The following is a 20,091-nucleotide window of genomic DNA, read 5'->3' as shown; positions in this document are numbered from 1 at the left end:
TGCAGGACGCGGTTATCTTCTCCGGAACGCCGCAGTCAGCCTCGCCCACCAGAACGTCTGCGTAAACCGGACTGCTGCACTATCTCCTGAAGTCATTGAAAGTTTACGGAACTCCCCTGAAGCATGGAACCGATTATGAATTGTGGCATTTGTGACTTTTAACCTCTCCTTGTTTACTTTTTCTCGTTCGTAATCCATGCCTTCTTTCGGGGGGAGGGGGAATCATGTGACGTATAAAGCGATGGTTGGTAGAGGCCGAGGAGGAAGGAGTGAGAATGGAATGGAATAACCACGTCTCCCATTCATCATAGCGTCACACACACACACACACACACACACACACACACACACACACACACACACACACACACACACACACATATATATATATATATACATATATATATATATATATATATATATATATATATATATATATTATTGCGAGGGAGTGGGCATGGCTCCGCCCCGTCGTAGACGCATCGATGACGAAGAAGCGGATTCGGCGCGCGAGATCCTAGCAGCCCTGGGGTGTCACACCTTACCTGTAAATATTGCAAATACACTGCTTTCTCTCTTCCGTGTAATTGAAATCCTCGTAACAAATTGGTGGACGTGCTCGATAACGAAGCCCCATAAAACAGAGCTCCGCAGTGGTCTTCAAATTCGAGTTTCCGTGATGGAACACAAGACTGATCCCACGGCCACCTCCCCATTGGCCTCGGCAACACCTGCACCATCCACGGCAACGCATCCACAGGCCCCACCCTTACCCACGTTCGTGCTGACGCATTCGAAACATCCAGGAACGTTCTGTAGTACGGACGAAGTTGATGTTGACGACTGGATAGCCGACTACGAACGTACCAGTGCGCTCAACCGGTATGACCCGACCTTCATGCTGGCCAACGTGCTGTTTTACCTGAAAGGCACGGCCAAAGTCTGGTACGAGAACCATGAGGAGGAGATCGGCAGTTGGGACACATTCAAGGAGAAGCTTCGCGACTTATTTGGGAAGCCCATCTGTCGAAAGGCGGCTGCAAAGAAGGAGCTGTCTATACGTGCTAAGACGTCCACAGAGCCGTATATCTCATGTATACAGGACGTACTGGCTCTATGTCATAAAGTCGGCAACGAGATGCCGGAGTCGAGATAAGGTTGCCCACGTCCTCAAGGGGATAGCGGACGATGCATTCAACCTGCTAACGTGCCGGAACTGCGCGACCGTCGAGGAAATTATTCAGGAATGCCGGCGTTTTGAACAGGCCAAAATGAAGCGTATTTCAAGATCATTCACTCGACTACCAAACACCGCTGCGACATCCTCCTGCGAAGATAGACTGACCTCTCATCGGCAGTCTTCACCGGCGTCTGAAATTACGCGAATTGTCCGGCGGCAAATCGAAGCAGTTACACCTGCTCTTCCCAACAACGGCCACGTCGATTCGCAAGTACCTCAGGTTTGCTTGGTACAGTCGATTGTGCGGGAAGAACTCAGCAATTTGGGCTTCGATGTCTGCGCCATGGCTCAGTCTCGACCTATTGGCTTCCGTTCAAGGTCGCCACCTCGCCCCAGGCCACCGCCCCAGGAACGGTCTTTTCCACGCTCTCGCAATCTGACCGAATGGCGAAGGATGGATGATCGGCCGATCTGCTTTAACTGCCGCCATATTGGGCACGTCGCTCGGTATAGCCGCAACCATTGGTATTCGTCCCGAACACAGTATAACACTGCTCGCCACGCCGACAGCTACCCCCTTTTCCAGCCTCTTGCGCCGATCCCCGACAGCTACCGCTGCCTTCCACCCTTCGATGCCCCTGATACGCAGCACAGCCACTCACCGTCGCCTCGACGTCATCATTCTCGTTCGCCGCCTGCACGTCGCCCGTCGTCCCCTTCTCCTCTACGACGACGCCCAACCTCCCCGCTCAATTCTCATCAGAGAAACTAAGCGGTGCAGCTTTTAGAGGTGAAGCTGCATCTTCGATACCTACCTAAAATCATCTCCTTGTACTGCTGACACGACGAAATTTAATCGACGTAGACATTGATGGCCTGACTGTTTCTGTACTTATTGACACCAGGGCGCATATTTCTGTGATGAGTGCCCGACTTCGTCGCCGCCTGAAGAAAATTCTCACACCAGCTGCTTCTGGCATTATTCGTGTCGCCGACGGAAGAAGTCTTGCCATCACAGGAATGTGCACAGCACGCATCACAATCGCTGATCACCCCACATCCGTTCACTTTGCAGTTACTGAGCAGTGCCCCAATGACCTGATTCTTGGATTGGATTTCTTGTCCACTCCTGCCGCTCTCATCGACTGTGCAACCGGCGTTCTCCAACTTGAACTGCCTCGACTTGGGGCTGTGCCATCCTCACCGTCACACCACTTGTGCGCTGTTGATTATGTTCAGCTGTCCCCGCAAGCCACCACGTTTGTGGCCTTAACGATATCACCAGCTCTTCCTGACGGTGAATACATAGTGTCTCCATTAGTGGATGTGCTCTTGGCGCCAAAGTTGCTGTGCCGCATACCATCGTAATTATCGTGGAAAACTACGTTCAGCTTCCGCTTATCATCTTTATTAGTTCGACCCAAGTTCTCCTGCAAGGCATTTCGTTGGGCCATGTTTCCCGTTGTTCATGCATGTAACATCGTGGCATTAGACCCTGAAGACTGTTCGTTTCCTATTGCAGCCAGCCGAGCAAACGCACCTACCGATGAAATCGTGATGATGATTGCCCCTGGTCTTCTGCCTTGTCAGGCTGCACAACTCTACCACGTTCTGACCCCCTACCGAGATATTTTCGACATCGATGACCGCCCTTTAGGTCAAACGTCCGTCGCGGGTCATCAAATATATACCGGCGATGCTAGTCCTGTTAGACGGCGACCATATCGTGTTTCCCAGTCCGAACGCCAAATCATACAACGAGAAGTCGAGCAGATGCTCTCCAAAGGAGTCATAGAGGCCTCTTCAAGTCCATGGGCGTCACCTGTTGTTTTAGTCAAAAAGAAGGCTGGCAGTTGGAGTTTTTGCGTTGACTACCGTGCCTTGAACAAGATAACCCGCAAAGACGTATATCTGCTGCCACGAATCGACGATGCCCTTGACTGTCTTCATGGCGCGCGATACTTCTCATCTATAGATCTGCGTTCGGGCCATTGGCAAATTTCTGTCGGCGACTTAGACAGTGAAAAAACTGCGTTTGTCACACCGGACGGCTTTTATTAGTTCAAGGTTATGCCTTTTGGGCTGTGCAACGCCCTGGCAACATTCGAACGCATGATGGACTCTCCCCTCCGTGGATATAAACGGTCCATCTGCTTTTGCCACCTCGACGATGTGATTGTTTTTTCCCCAACATTTGAAAGCCTTCTGACTCGTGTGTCGACCATTCTAGCCATTTTTCGTCGAGCGGGACTCCCGCTGAACTCGAAAAAGTGCAATTTCGGCTGACGAGAAATCACGGTCCTTGGTCATCGTGTCAGTGCTGCTGGCATCCAACCGGACCCTGAAAAGATTAGCGCTGTCAAGAACTTTCCTCTGCCTTCTACCACCAAAGATGTTCGTTGTTTTGTGGGCTTATGCTCGTACTTCCGACGTTTTATACGCAATTTCGCTACAATTGCACGACCACTCCCTGATCTTCTAAAAAAGAATGCACCTTTCTCGTGCGGCCAAGACCAAGCAGCTGCGTTTTCCACGCTGATCCAGCTGCTCACTTCGACCCGTCCACGACGACTGAAGTTCGCACAGACGCTAGTGCTCATGGCATCAGCGCCGTCCTCGCTATACACACAGGGGGGCCAAACGCGTGTTATTGCGTATGCCAGCCGTCTTTTCTCCCCATCAGAGCGAAATTATTCGATAACGGAGCGCGAATGTCTTGCATTGGTCTGGACTGTAGGGAAATTTCGCCCCTACTTGTATGGGCGGGAGTTTTCAGTTATTACGGACAACCACGCTCTGTGTTGGTTGTCGTCGCTCAAGGACCCAACTGGTCGCCTAGGTCGCTGGGCTCTACGTCTCCAGGAGTATAACTTCGACGTATTTTATAAGTCTGGCCGGTTACACCGAGATGCCGATTATCTCTCGCATTATCCGGTGGACTCTATTAGCCTCGCCGTCCATGAGAGCGATTCTTGTGTGCTCGCCATATTCGATTTGCGCGACATCGGCACAGAGCAGCGCCGGGACGCAACCCTCAAGACGGTCATTGAGCGAGTATTTTCAGGACATTCTGACCCTTCGCTCCGCCAATGTGTCCTCCGCAACGAAATTCTGTACCACCGCAACATGAAGCCTGATGTCCCGGACTTTTTGTTATTTATTCCCCGACGCCTGCGTGCCACCATTCTTCAACATCTGCCCGACGCTCCAATGCAAGACACCTCGGTTTTTCACGCACCTATCAACGCGTGCGGCATCGGTTCTTTTGGCCTGGCATGTATAAACTTGTGTGCCGCTATGTCACTGCTTGCGAGCGCTACCAGCGTCACAAACGTCCTGCTCTCCATACGGCTGGCCTGCTCCAACCTTTCGAAATTCCCCCGGCACCATTCTTGCGCGTCGGCCTCGACTTGCTTGGACCTTTCCCAACGTCCATGTCAGGCGACAAATGAATCGCTGTCGCAACTGACTATGCGACCAGATATGCTATAACTCGCGCATTGCCAAGTAGCTGCGCTACAGACGTCTCAAGCTTTCTACTGAATGACGTTATTCTGCGACATGGGGCTCCGCGCCAGCTTCTGATGGATTGTGGCCGCTGTTTCCTCGCAAAAGTTATCGACGAAATCCTCCGTATAACTGCTCTACCGAACATCACCTTACTACTGCCTACCATCCCCAGACCAATGGTCTCACAGAGCACCTCAACTGAACTCTTACAGACATGTCGTCCATATACGTCTCTGCTGATCACCGTGACTGGGACGCAACGCTCCCCTACGTTACGTTTGCGTACAATTCATCAAGGCATGACACCGCCGGCTATTCTCCGTTATTTCTTCTGTACGGCCGCAACCCTGCCTTGCCATTTGACACACTCCTTCCTTCTGATACTACCAAACCAACGGTGTATGCTCAGGACGTTGCTTTTCGAGCCCGCATCGCTCGCCAAATTGCGCACACTAGGCTCACTGCTTCTCAGGCCTCACAAAAAGTTCGCTACGATGACTGACACCGCGACGTTGACTACCCTGCTGATTCTCTTGTCCTACTTTGGACGCCGCATCGGCGTGAAGGCTTGTGTGAGAAGCTCCTTCCACGATACACCTGGCCCTACAAAGTTCTCCGCAAGGTCACCGACGTCGACTGCCTCATCCCTCTCGTTGAACCACACTCATCTTCTGCCACACCACCTACTGATGTTGTTTATGTGTCGCGACTAAAACACTACTACACTGCCAGTCCTAATTGACTTAGCGGCGCCGTGACAGCGCTTCGTCCGCCGGGGGTGATGTTACGAGGCAGTGGGCATGGGTCCACCCCATCGTAGACGCATCGATGGAGAAGAAGCGGATTCGGTGCGTGAGATCCTTGCAGCCCTGGGGTGTCACACCTACCTGTAAACATTCCAAATGCACTCGTTTCTCTCTTCCGTGTATTTGTAATCCCCGTAACAATATATATCATAAATTCAATAGTAGTGGATAAAAGCAACGTCGAAGTTTCCTTTTTAATCTCTGCTCTGATATCTCTGCTCATGTCGTCAAAAACATGAAAACACATTTTTCGCACTTTCGTGACATTAGGTTGATCAAAATGACTGAAAAATTATGCGCCGACTTTATGACACCCAAAAATGACAATGAATTTATTATTTATCGATTAGAAGCTGCGTTAGACGCCTTCAAAATTTCTGATTTCACGGTGGTTGGTGTGGGAATCTCAAGGTAGAATCTCTAACTCCATTTTTTTCACGCGTTTTCTCGCATACCTAGTGTCGCGTAGTGGTAAAAGAGGCGTTTTCGGGATGATGAAATCGTGCTTCACTAAGGCACAAAACATTGTTTTGCTGTTTAGTGTCCCTTTAACGTACACTGCCTATATGACCATCCAGTGTTTCACCTCTATCAGAATTCTGCCCCTCACAGCACGAAAGGTTCCCTATTATCTGTAATCTTCGGTAAAATGAAATTCTGAAGTTTGAAATAGATTGCATAGGGAAGGCAGTGTCCGTGGAGGCATACTTTGGACGCGCTAGTGGGGGTCTGCTTACAATGAAGGGCGTGCGCTGCTGATACGTCGATGCACTGTCGCCATTCGAACCCTTCAATTCATGAAATATTCGACAGCACAACAAGATTTCCGGGCGAATAATTTACAGATTTTATGTTACTCTGAGTAGTTGCTGCCGTACTCGCAGGTGAACTGAAATTCTTTATTTCAGGTTGATTCGGCAAGCTCTTTTTCATAACGGAGCTGCTAAATTGCGCTCGCACCGCTAAAAGTGGACGCACTTTCTTATTTCTTAATTTGAGTAGTGGAACCAAGCTTTTTCCCGACGGAAATTCAGGCGTTTGGGCACGTTTGGGTGTGAAAGGTGGGTGGGGTCCCTAGTTTAGGGCTCCACTGGCATGGACTATGTGGGCCCCTCCCACCTGCTTTTAGCACGTATCTCCCTTTTTTTTCTGCTGTAATAGAAGTTTTTTTTTTCGTTTTAAGTCGTCTTTCAACAAAAAAGTTGAATATTTATAGTAAAAAAAAAGCTCAATGTAGAACAATGTTTAACGCAAATAATTGAAGAAGTAGTCAACCATGTCTTTCTTTTTTATGGTTACGGCCTGTCAGTATTTTTCCTCCATACCTACTTATGGCCCGAAATTTCCAATTTTGTATATAATTGCATGTGGTAGTGACGGGGAAGAAGGTGGAAGTCCACCTGTCCGGGACTGAACTGTTCGTTGGGTGAAGCTGCACCTCTAAGCAGCTCAAAGTAACAGAAAGCACAAGCGGCCGTCACAGTCATTGTCCATCACTAGTTAGCATCGGCGGAATACGTCATCTTTAATGCAAAAGCGGTAAACATTTCACCTTTCTGATTGGTAATCGTCTAACGTACCTAAGAAGGTTCTGTATTTTTATCCTGCTGGTAAACTTCACACAACAATTCCAAGCAGTTGAGACGCATTGTAAAGGCTAAGGCATGACCTGCACCGCGTTATACTGACAGCTGTTGTGCGTGATTCCCGAAAACAATGAAACAATAAAATAGCGAATGTCAATACCCCATTAACTACACGCCCACAAGCTGACCATGCTTGTGGCATATAATTCATGGTACTTTCATGATAATTGGCATCTTTGAATCCTTCATTCATGTTCGTTTTACGCATATATGTCCCGCTGAACGAATCGATGTGTACGTCCATACATTGAAACGGCCCCGAAAGCACCAAGACCCGGGAGCAAAGATTATTTTGCAGATGACATAAAATCATAATTTAATTTTACGTCTCTTTAGTTATGCCACCGCCGTCCAAGCCCATGGCTACCTTGACTGAGGACGCCACATACCTTAGAGCTGAAGTACAAGGAGCCTGGACCAAATAAAGTTCATTGCTCTCTCTGTCTTATTCCTGTCAGTCACACACTAATACCCTATATATCTGTTTTGGTATCCATCAAATTGTTCAAAGGGGCGCAAGAGTGCGGTGAGTTTGGTATTTAAGTCAATGTAAATGGCATACGTGCTAAAAGAGTAATCTTACGACGTGCCATTTCAGTTAATAATATACGTGCGAGTTACGTGTTGGCAATGTTGGCAAATATTTATTCATTGAAATGGTCGGTGGAGCACCCATATTGTGTTGTGGCAGCTAAAAGGTACAGGGCTGGGAAAAACTTCGTAGGAGACATCCATGAATACAGCAAAAATATTTCAGCAGGAAGGTGTAGCGTACATTATTCGTCAAGCTTGTATAAAATCTTAAACTACAGGCCACATTGGGGCCAGGCTAAAACAAGTGTAACCAAGTACTATCAAGCTAGTACTAGAGGACAAAACACGCGACCTGTTGACGTCTCGTTTGCGGCCCGCTGGCTGCGTGACAGTCATTGTCCGTGACAGTTCTTGGAGATGCCAGATGGTTCTTACATTATTTTTGCCTATTAATAATTATTTCTGCAAGTAAGCTACACAGAAGCCGTCCCCTTGTGCTAAGAAACATAACTGTGGAACAAAGAATTGGGGACCTTAAGCTTCGCCTTTAAGTTAAACGCGATAGCAATATCCTGCCACTAGTGCGTACTTCAAGCACTTCGTGCATGGAACTCAGTTTTCAAGGTTTAGAGACAACTTTACGTTGCCTTGAGAAAATAGGCGCAGTAACATGTGTTCCTTGTGTAGTGGGTGACCGGCTTTATACCAGAAAGTCATGACAACCACATGATCGGACGCCCGATGACAATCAGCGCTTGTACCAAGGATTATTACTGCAATATTTTATGTCATGTTCGGAAGTTTTATACAGGACACGTGTGTTTATTAAGCATGTGTGTAAATTTCACTGTATTTGCAAGCATATGAATTTATTCTCATGGTATACACAAGCAGATGCCTGGCTGTGTGGCAGAACAGCCGCTTACCACGCAAACGACCCGGTTACGATGGCCACTCAGACATATAATTCCTTATAATTTATTCTATTTGCATCTTTCTTGATTTTTAGGCATCTTTCTTGATTTTTAGACACTGAAGCTGACACCGGCATTCTTGTGAAACGAGCTCTTTAACGCTATCGTGATAAAACTGTATACTACGTTGTGATCAGTGTCCACATTTTAATTATTGTATAGATCTGTATGGGCATGCAATAGGACCTGATGCCAAATCTGCTCTAGAAGCAAGCCATATATTATGTATTGGACAGGCTATGTGATAGTTGAAGTGGCAACGTTAAATAATATGTTGCGCAACCCCCCTGCGTTTCCGTCCTTCCGCCCTCTTCCCTGTCGTTTATTGTCTGGGCTCTTTGTGGGACTACGTTTGGTCAATACGGCCCAGGAGCTGGAATGAATTTGAGACGCTGGACGTAGTGAACAAAGGAAACATACTTGATATGTCTTTGTTGCGCATATAGTCACAGTGTGTATACCTAATGTACAATGACCTGATATTATCATCTAGGGCTAAAACTCTGCTCCATGGAACATTTGCGAACAACACAGACCTTGGCCGAGTGGACCTTAACTATACACGTAAGTGCTCTCGTTTTTCTGAAAGGTGGCGCACTTATTCGGTCTGATGTTCTTTCCTTTGCCTATTTGGGGCAGAAGACATTATTGCTGTTGATTGACACCTTATTCCTGACGCCACACGGGAGTTTTCATTTCGTATAGTACGTCATGAGGCATTTCGCGCCTCGTGAACGCGGTTCATGGCCAGTAGAGCATCCGGAGCATTCATATGCATCAATTACGGCAGGGAAACTTATTTAGAGAATAGTTTTTTGATAACTGGCTGAGATACATTAGTACAAATGATAACCCGACAAATAACCCAAGAGTTGATATGTCTCGTCTTTTTGCCTTTCGTTTTAATGTTTTCGCTAATTCATTTCAGCCCGGTATCAATTTTGGTTGTTCAGTGAATGCTGGTGTTTCGGGCTTTTACAGGTGGGTGTCAAGCGTCAGTAAACCTTTGGTCTCAGCTTCAGAGAAACTGCACGCACCGATTGGTGCTCACTGATTGGTGATCGCTTTGATTCCTGTTTTATGTTTAAACATCCAGCTTTCTTTCTCAATGTAAACCCTTCTTGTCAGCTTCTCTTTTCATACCATTAGGTATTTCGTAATTTCACGTTGCTCAAGGGTTCTTTGAAAAGACAAATGAAAGTTTTGTCATACTGGAATGTAATACAAATTCGTGAATGGCTGCACAACACTCACGCCTAAAAATATAGGTGGACACTAAAAAGGCGCCTATTGTTTCCACGCTTATCTGAATGGGTGTTGCACAGCTTGTCATGAAACAGTACCAACTTGTCGATTTCTCAGTATCATAAGACTGAAGTAGTGAAGTACTACAAAAGAGGCTTGTAAGGTTTTTTAAATTTACGAATCTTGCAACGCCTTTGGCGCAGCAGCCGTATTGTATCAAACATTTGGAAATCCTGAAAAGCAAGCTATTTAATAAGCTTTCCTTATGTCTTGAAATAAAAGGGAGGCACAACGAACATAAATTTCTCTTTTTGCGACAGTGAACAACGCTTATATTGTATCATTCATGATGATGGTCACATCATGGAAAAGCCCGTGGCAGTATGCAAAATAATTTATTTCTAATGTTTTCCTCTTGAATTCTTAGAAAATATGTTTACACTCAAAAGAAGCCAACGGCAATAATTACGCATTCTGGCACTCATTTTTTTCACTTACGCTACATGAAAAACCACCTCAGTTTTTGTGAGGCACAGCAGCCATAAAAGTTTATATTTTATTCACACGTGAACTTGAAATCCGGGATGTTTGCTGTATTGTGGTGTTTACAAGACTCAAGACGTCGTTGTGCACAACGACAGCAAAACTGTTACATCACAGCGCAGTTTTCGAGTTGCTTTGATGCCTGTTATATTTTTTAACCTTCAGCTTTCTTTCTCAGTGTAAACCCTTCTTGTAAGCTTTTCTTTTTTATACCATTAGGTATTTCATAATTTGACGTTGCTCAAGGGTTCTTTGAAAAGTCAAACGCAAGTTTTGTCATACTGGATAGTAATAAAAATTCATGAAAGTTGTGGTTCCTGCCGCCACTGGGTATCGCCACGCTATAAACATTAGTCTGACAATTCTCGCACACTCAGTTCCCTCAGCTGTACTTCAAGTGGACAGCGAAAGTGCGTAGGATGCTGAATTGAACAAAATTTCACCTTCGCAATGCGTCGAGATGAGCCTTTGCAAGCATGACTTTCACCATTCTAATTTACCCTCAAACATTGCAAAATACATTATTTCGTCGAGTACGATTGACTGCAGCACGGCTGTGGCATACGTTAACCCAAATGAAGCATTTTTTTGTGTATGGTAACTGCGCAAGAAGCGACGCGCATCGGTGTGACGCGCTACCAGTAAACGTGTGCCTCTTGTCATAGGCGCCGCCAGTCGCACTCACTGGAACTATTCTGAATTGCAATTGAGAGCTTAGCATTGTCAATTTATATGCCTTAATTAACCATAATGACCACATAATATTTTCCGCGCACTGCATTCATTTTTGATTCAGCCTTTATGCAGTCGCTAACAATAGAACTACAGGGCATGGCTGCGCTGTACCTTGCGCGAAAACATTGCAATATTCAATCAATTTTTGACGCGTATTTATCCAATGAGCTTAGAGGCGACATAGAGCTTCAACCCATGCCGCCTTTTGGAAAGAATCAGAAACAGATGCTAAATTTGACAGTTAGAGCCGGTAAACTGTACCTGCCTCTCAGTCCACTTGATTTTTTTTTCGGAGTTGTCAGTAGTTACAATGTTAGCGCTGTTGTTATCATCCTCTAGTCATTAGTTACCGAGAGAAGTAGTTTGTGTTTATATATATGCAGGAATTAGTAGGAGGTGCAGATGACGTCGGTCCGGAGTGTGCGACATGTAAAATTGGAGCTAAACGTTGAATATTGTATTTACGAATCATTTTGTAACAGCTACAGCATGTGCCAGCATAGCATACTTGTCTCGAAAATGAAATGGTTAAAGTACTCGACTGGGAGCATGTTGAATTCTAATTCGCTGCAGTTTTTGCAATCACTGATGCTTTCTGCATTTTCTTCAATACAATTATGTTAGTGTGGCAGATCGGCACTATGGTTTCTGACGCTACAAAGCCGTTTTCCACCCCGTAGTCCTCCCGCATTCATCATACGCCAAAATACTCCATGTGCCACCATATTATAGCACCATAATAAAATAATAATGCACCGTGATGGTGCACGGTGAAACTCGGCATACAAAATGTGGACGTATTCTCAGAGTATGCACTGAATGAGGTTGTAATCTCTGGGATCAATTGAGTAAATTGCTAAAAGTCAGTTTTTTTTTCTTTTATAGAGAGACATCAAGAACCATACAACAAAATGGATCTTGTCTACAATGAAACGAATTGCTGTGTATTTATATCTACGTATTATACAAATGTATTCGTTCCAGGTGAGAGAGTTTTTTCTTTACATTCATGGAGTGCGGGATACTACTGTGCTGGGAGAGTTCTACGCGTTTGCTGAAATTACTATGCACTCATGACAAAACAGCTCTGAAGCAGTATTTTCAGAAAACAACTGATTTACAACTGGATATATCATAACTATAGGCGTAAGGTATCTGATGTAAGAAGGTATAACATGGAGAAAATTGAACACGCTCTGAAGAACAGAGTAAGCGTCAAAGCAGTGAATAGGAAACTTGGAATAGGCCAAAACCAGATGTATGGGCTAAAAGACAAGAAAGGCAAAGTAACTACCAATATAGATAGGATAGTCAAATTAGCGGAAGAGTTTTACAGAGATCTGTACAGTAGCCAGCACAACCACGACCTTATTATTAGAAATAACAGTAACACAGATGACACCCCACCAGTAAAGATAGAAGAAGTCGGAAAAGCCTTGAAGAGCATGCAAAGAGGCAAAGCGGCTGGCGAGGATCAGCTAACACCAGATCTCCTGAAAGATTGAGGACAGATTGTGTTAGAAAAACTATAGCGACTCTGTTTACGAGGTGTCTCCTGAAGGGAAGAGTGCCAGAATTTTGGAAGAATGCTTCATAATCATCATCATCATCAGCCTGACTACGTCCACTGCAGGACAAAGGCCTCTCCCATGTTCCGCCAGTTCACCCAGTCCTTTGCTTGCTGCTGCTAATTTATACCCGCAAACTTCTTAATCTGATCTGCCCACCTAACCTTCTGTCTCCCCCTAACCCCCTTGCCTTCTCTGGGAATCCAGTTAGTTACCCTTAACGACCAGCGGTTATCCTGTCTACGAGCTACATGTGCGGCCCATGTCCATTTCTTCTTCTTGATTTTAGCTATGATATCCTTAACCCCCGTTTGTTCCCTAATCCACTCTACTCTCTTCTTGTCTCTTAAAGTTACACCTACGTTTTTCTTTCCTTTGCTCGCTGCGTTGTCCTCAATTTAAACTGAACCTTCTTTGTAAGTCTCCAGGTTTCTGCTCCGTAGCTAAGTACTGGCAAGATACAGCTATTATATACCTTCCTCTTGAGGGATAGTGGCAATCTACCTGTCATAATTTGAGAGTGCTTGCCAAATGTGCTCCGTCCCATTCTTATTCTTCTAGGTACTTCAATCTCGTGGTTCGGCTCCGCAGTTATTACCTGCCCTAAGTAGACATAGTCTTTTGCAAATAGAAATGCACTATTACCTCTCTCGAAGCGCTGCTCTTTTCCGAGGTTGTTCTACATTACTTTCGTTTTCAGCAGACTCATTTTAAGACTCACCTTTCTGCTCTCCTTGTCTAACTCCGTAATCATGAGTTGCAATTCGTCCCCTGAGTTACTCAGCAATGCAATGTCATCAGCGAAGCGTAAGTTACTAAGGTACTCTCCATTAACTCTTATTCCTAACTGTTCCCATTCTAGGCTTCTGAAAACCTCCTGTAAGCACGCGGAAAATAGCATTGCGGAGATTGCGTCCCCCCGCCTTACATTCTTCGTGATTGGTATTCTGTTGCTTTCTTTATAAAGCACTATAGTAGCAGTTGATTCCCTGTAGATTTCTTCCAGGATGCTTATATATACTTCATCGACGCCCTGATTCCGCAGTGGAAGAATGCTTACATAATCCTAATACATGATACTTGAGATGATAACGACTTAAATATTTACAGGCCGATAAGCCTGCTCTCCGTAGTATACAAGCTATTTACAAAGGCAATTGCTAACATAATAATACAACGTTAAAATTCAATGAACCGAAGGAACAAGCAGGATTTCAAACCCGCTACCCAACCATCGACCACATTAATACTATCAATCAGGTAATAGAGAACTGCTCAGGATATAGCCAACCACTATACATAGCCTTCATAGATTACGAGAAGGTGTTTGATTCAGTAGAAATATCAGCAGACATGCAGACACTGTTGAATCAGAGCGTTGACGAAGCATATGTAAACATCCTTGAAGAAATATACAGGTGATCAACAGCTACCATAGTGCTTCATAAAAAAAAACAGAATACCAATCAAGAAGGGTGTAAGGCAGGGCGATACAATCTCCCCAATGCTATTTATCACCTGCTTACGGGAGGTTTTCAGAGGCCTAGAATGGGAACAGTTGGCATAAGTGTTAATGAAGAGTACCTTAGTTACCTGTGCTTTGCCGATGACTTTGCATTGCTTAGTAACTCAGGGGACAAATTGCAACTTATTATTACGTAGTTAGACAAGGAGAGCAGAAAAGTAGGTCTCAAGATTAATCTGCAAAAAACAAAAGTAATGTACAAAAACCTCGGAAAAGAACAGCACTTCGCATAGGTAATAGTGCACTTGAATTTGTAAAAGACTATGTTTACTTAAGACAGGTAATAACTGCGGAGCCGAACCACGAGACAGAAGTGACTGGAAGAATAAGAATGAGGTAGAGCACTTTTGGCAATCACTCTAAAATCCTGATAGGTAGATTGCCACTATCGCTCAAGAGGAGGGCATATAACAGCTGCATCTTGCCGGTACTTAGCTACGGAGCAGAAACCTGGAGACTTACAATACAAAGGGTTCGCTTAAATTGAGGACCAATCAGCGAACGATGGCAAGGAAAGTGGTATATATATTGTTACGGTGCATCATCGACAAGAGCAAGCGTGGCACTTAGCGAAGATGAAGAAGACGCCTGTGCGTTAGGCGCTTGCGCGAGAGGCAACTCAGACATCTTGTTCGGCTGCCGATTCTCGGTGGACGCTGTCCTGTAAGCCAAGATCTCGCCCCGTCACATTTGGTGGAGGTGCGGGGTAACCGCCTCGCAACGAAACTTCGCAACGGCCGACGTTTGAAGGGTCATTCCACAACGATGACGGAGAGTATGGCGTCTGCATCTGCTCCTGATGTTCCTGCGGCCGGAGATGATGCGGTAACTACATCTCCTTCTGCGACCACAACCTTCGTGCTCGAACCCCCGCGGTATCCTGGCACGTTCAGTGATTCCGGTGATCCAGATGAAGTTGACGTTGAAGATTGGCTGGCAGAGTACGAACGTGTGAGTACTCGATACCGATGGGGCCCGACTCTTATGCTGGCAAACCTGTTATTCTATCTTAGGGGAACCGCCAAATCGTGGTATGAGAACCATGAAACAGAACTCGGGAGTTGGGCAGTGTGCAGGGAGAAAATGCTGGACCTGTTCGGAAAGCCGATTGGAAGAAAAATGGCCGCGAACAAAATGCTCTCGTCTCGGGCGCAGACCTCGACCGAGTCTTACGTCTCCTATATAGAAGATGTCTTGTCGTTGTGTCGCAGAGCCAATGCCGAGATGCCGGAGGCTGACAAGGTCGGGCATATTCTTAAGGGGATTGCGGATGACGCATTCCACCTCCTCATCTGCAAAAATTTTTCTACAGTGGACGCCATTATAAAAGAATGTCGGCGCTTTGAGCAAGTGAAGAGCCGGCGGATTAACAGCGTGTTTACCCGCCTTCCGAATACGGCTGCAACATCATTTTGCGAAGACCGTGCAAGAACACAGCCACCACCTCTAGATTCATCGGATCAGGTGACCCGAATTGTACGGCGTGAACTTGAAGCCATTGCCTCTGCTCCGGCTCACACCGCTGCAAGTGACACCACCGCACTCACTGCTAACATGGTTCAAGCCATCGTCAGCCAAGACCTCGCCCCGTCACATTAGGTGGAGGTGCTGGGTGGAGGTGCTGGGACACCGATACTACAACCCCCTGTCTTGGCCGCCATTACACTCTGCCTGCAGATGACATTAACAAGATTATTGCTCCCGACCTCACTGCAGTGCAAGCTGCCAGCCTCCATAGTCTGCTAACATCATATAGAGACGTTTTCGACTTTGACCACAGCCCTCTCAGCCAAACAACTGCAGTGACTCACCGGATCAACACTGGTGATGCCAGTTCTATACGGCGGCGTCCATATCGCGTATCTAACAAGGAACGCCAAGTAATTCAAAATGAAGTGGTTAAAATGATTACTAAAGACGTAATAGAACCCTCATCCAGCCCCTGGGCCTCCCCAGTCATGCTCGTTGAGAAGAAAGATGGCAGCTGGCGCTTTTGCGTGGACTATCGCGATTTAAACAAAGTGACCCACAAAGATGTCTACCCTTTGCCTCGGATTGATGACGCCCTCGATTGCCTCCATGGTGACCAATACTTTTCGTCTATCGACCTTCGGACCGGCTATTGGCAAATTTCCGTCGACCCCATGGATTGTGAAAAAACCGCTTTCGTTACGCCCGACGGCCTCTACCAGTTCAAAGTCATGCCGTTTGGACTGTGTAATGCGCCGGCAACTTTCGAGCGCATGATGGACTCCCTTCTCCGAGGATATAAGTGGTCCATCTGCTTATGTTACTTAGACGATGTCATCGTCTTTTCACCTAGCTTTGACAGCCATATAACACGTCTGTCAGCCGTTCTGGATGTTTTTCGAAGAGCTGCTCTCCAGCTCAATTCTGCAAAATGCCATTTCGGACGTCGCCAAATCACCATACTCGGCGACCTTGTCAGTGCCGATGGTGTTCAACCAGATCCCGAAAAAGTACGAACAGTACAACAATTTACTGAACCACGCTCAACGAAGGACGTCCGAAGTTTTGTAGGGCTATGTTCCTATTTTCGTCGATTTGTCCCCAACTTCGCCGACATCGCTCGACCGCTTACTGATCTCTTAAAGAAGGACGTTCCCTTCGCATGGGGTATTGAGCAAGCGGACGCCTTTTCGGCTCTTATCCATCTGCTGGCTACGCCGCCAATACTGGCCCATTTCGACCCAGCATCACCTACAGAGCTTCGGACCGATGCCAGTGGCCATGGAATTGGAGCGGTCCTTGGCCAACGACAGCACGGGAAGGACCGCGTTATTGCTTACGCCAGTCGTCTTCTTTCACCTGCCGAACGAAAGTTCGGCAGGTGCCTAGCTTTAGTGTGGGCCGTGGCGAAATTCAGGCCTTACCTGTATGGCCGAACTTTTTCCGTTGCTACGGACCATCACGCTCTTTGCTTGCTGTCATCGCTAAAGGACCCATCTGGACGTCTTGGTCGCTGGGCGCTCCGTCTGCAAGAATACTTATTCGTGGTCCACTACAAGTCGGGACGCCTCCACACATACGCAGACTGTTTGTCACGTTATCCGGTTGAAACGCCCGACTTGACAGACCTTGATTCAGACCCCTGCGTTCTCTCCATCCACGCTTTGGGTGATATCTTCACCGAACAACGACGTGACCCGTCGTTACTCTCCATCATCGAGCGTCTGACCTCTGCTCCAACAGACCCTTCCGTTCGCCTGTTCGAACTGCACGACCACATTCTGTACCGTCGCAGCTTCAACGATGATGGCCCGGAATTATACTCGTGCTTCCCCATCACCTGCGTACCAGCGTTCTCGAACAACTACATGACGTACCTACAGCCGGTCACCTAGGCGTCTCTCGTACCTACGATCGTGTGCGACATCGCTTTTTCTGGCCCGGACTGTATTGTTCTGTGGTTCGCTACGTTACTGCTTGTGACCGCTTCCAACGCCGCAAGCGCCCCTCTGTGCTACCGTCCGGCCTCCTACACCCCTATGGCATACCGACGGAACCATTCTTCTGTGTTGGCCTTGACCTGTTGGGCCCGTTTTCTACGTCCACCTCCAGAAATAAATGGGTTGCAGTCACCACAGACTACACCACACGCTTTGCCATCACTAAAGCACTGCCGACAAGCTGTTCCATTGACGTCGCTGACTTTCTCTTGCATGAAGTCATTCTTCATCATGGCGCTCCGCGGCAGCTGCTTACTGATCGAGGAAGGTACTTTCTTTCACGTGTTGTGGATGACATTCTCCGCGCCTGCTCCACTGAGCACAAGCTTACCACCGCTTATCATCCACAGACAAATGGATTGACCGAGCGTCTGAACCGAACGCTGACGCAGATGCTGTCAATGTACGTTTCGCCAGATCACCGTGACTGGGACAAAGCACTCCCCTTTGTCACGTTCGCGTACAATTCTTCACGGCACGACACAGCTAGTTATTCGCCGTTTTATTTGCTATTTGGCCGTCATCCAGCATTACCATTTGACACGCTCCTTCCTTCGGCTGCCCCCTTGTCTACTGAGTACGCCAGCGATGTCGTTTCTCGAGCCCATGCAGCCCGTCAGCTTGCCCGTGATCAGCTGCACTTGTCGCAAGCGCAGCAAAAAGACCGCTATGACAGTCGCCACCAAAGCGTGCACTTCTCGCCGGGGTCTCTGGTACTTCTCTGGACACCAAACCGCCAAGTCGGCTTATCAGAGAAGCTACTATCACACTACCATGGCCCCTACAAGTGTTACGACAACTTAGTGACGTGAGCTACGAGATCGCACCCCTAAACAATGCCTTTTCGACCACCTCACTACAGACAGACGTTGTATACGTTTCCAGACTGAAACCGTATCACCCTCCTCGTTCGTCGCCGCCGTACTAAGCGCCGTGACGGCGCTTCCGCCGCAGGGTGTGATGTTACGGTGCATCATCGACAGGAGCAAACGTGGCACTTAGCGAAGATGAAGAAGACGCATGTGCGTTAGGCGCTTGCGCGAGAGGCAACTCAGACATCTTGTTCGGCTGCCGATTCTCGGTGGACGCTGTCCTGTAAGCCAAGACATATATATATATATATATATATATATATATATATATATATATATATATATATATATATATATATATATATATATATATATATATATATATTTAAATATATATATATATATATATATATATATGAGATCTAACAGACAGTAATGCCAAGGAATGAATAGGGGAAGTTATTAGAACAAGTGGAATGTAAATAAGAAGAAAGAAAAGTGGGTGAAAAAATAACCAGCCGTGAACAGAAATCGAACCTACGACCTTCGAATAACGCGTTCGGTGCTCTTACCACTGAGCTATCACAGCGGCCTTCCTTCCACCCACTTTTTTGGGTTTATATGTGAATTTACAAGTAGGAGTGTCAGTCAGCGCCATATATAAGCCAAGCGGCGAGTGTGAAACACCCTTTTATGCACATGTGTGGCGTCACGTAGCACGTGAACTTATTACGAGCGGGCAGCTGACCAATAGTCCCTCGTATACAACCTAATGACAACCTAACCTGATGACGTAATAAGTTCACGTGCTACGTGACGCCACACATGCGCATAAAAGGGTGTTTCACACTCGCCGCTTGGCTTATAGATGGAGCTGATTGACACTCTTACTTCTAAATTCACATATAAACCCAAAAAAAAAGTGGTACGAGGGAAGGCCGCTGTGATAGCTCAGTGGATAGAGCATCGAACGCGTTATTCGAAGGTCGTAGGCTCGATTCCTTCTCATGGCTGGTTATTTTCTTGTTTTTTCACCCACTTTTCTTTCTTCTTATCGACATTCCACTTGTTCTAATAACTTCCCATGTACATTCCTTGGCAATACCGTCTGTTAGATCTCAATATTGTTGTGTCAAAAACACAAAAAAACGAACCCTTAGGTATACGCTTCTTTCCCTTATATATATATATATATATATATATATATATATATATATATATATATATATATATATATATATGCAACTTCAAGAGACAACAAGAGAGCAGAATGGATTAAGCAACAAACCGGGGCTAAGGATATCATAGTTGAAATTACCAAGAGGAAATGGAGATGGGCTGGGCATTTAGCACATAGACAGGATAACCGCTGCTTATTAAAGGTAACTAACTAGATTCCTAGAGAAGGCAAGTGGGTTAGGGGGAGACAGAAGGTTAGGTGGGCAGACAAGATTAAGAAGTTTGCGGGTATAAATTAGCAGCAGCAAGCACAGGACCAAGTTGACTGGCGGAACATGGGAGAGGCCTTTGTCCTGTAGTAGAC

At 46.4% G+C, this 20,091-nt stretch overlaps 1 long non-coding RNA gene across 2 annotated transcripts in view; it reads left to right on the top strand.

The window, feature by feature from the left end:
- The window catches only part of LOC142769184 (uncharacterized), a 135,710-nt gene that overhangs the window by 88,668 nt on the left and 26,951 nt on the right, over window positions 1-20,091 (top strand). For both annotated transcript variants that reach the window (XR_012885698.1, XR_012885697.1), the window contains exons 3-4: window positions 9,144-9,214; window positions 12,059-12,157. This is a non-coding gene — a long non-coding RNA (uncharacterized LOC142769184). The remainder of the gene's footprint in view (window positions 1-9,143; window positions 9,215-12,058; window positions 12,158-20,091) is intronic.

This window comes from Rhipicephalus microplus, chromosome 8 (genome assembly GCF_043290135.1).
Source record: "Rhipicephalus microplus isolate Deutch F79 chromosome 8, USDA_Rmic, whole genome shotgun sequence".
NCBI lineage: Eukaryota > Metazoa > Arthropoda > Arachnida > Ixodida > Ixodidae > Rhipicephalus > Rhipicephalus microplus.
This window is presented reverse-complemented; position numbering and strand designations above follow the sequence as displayed.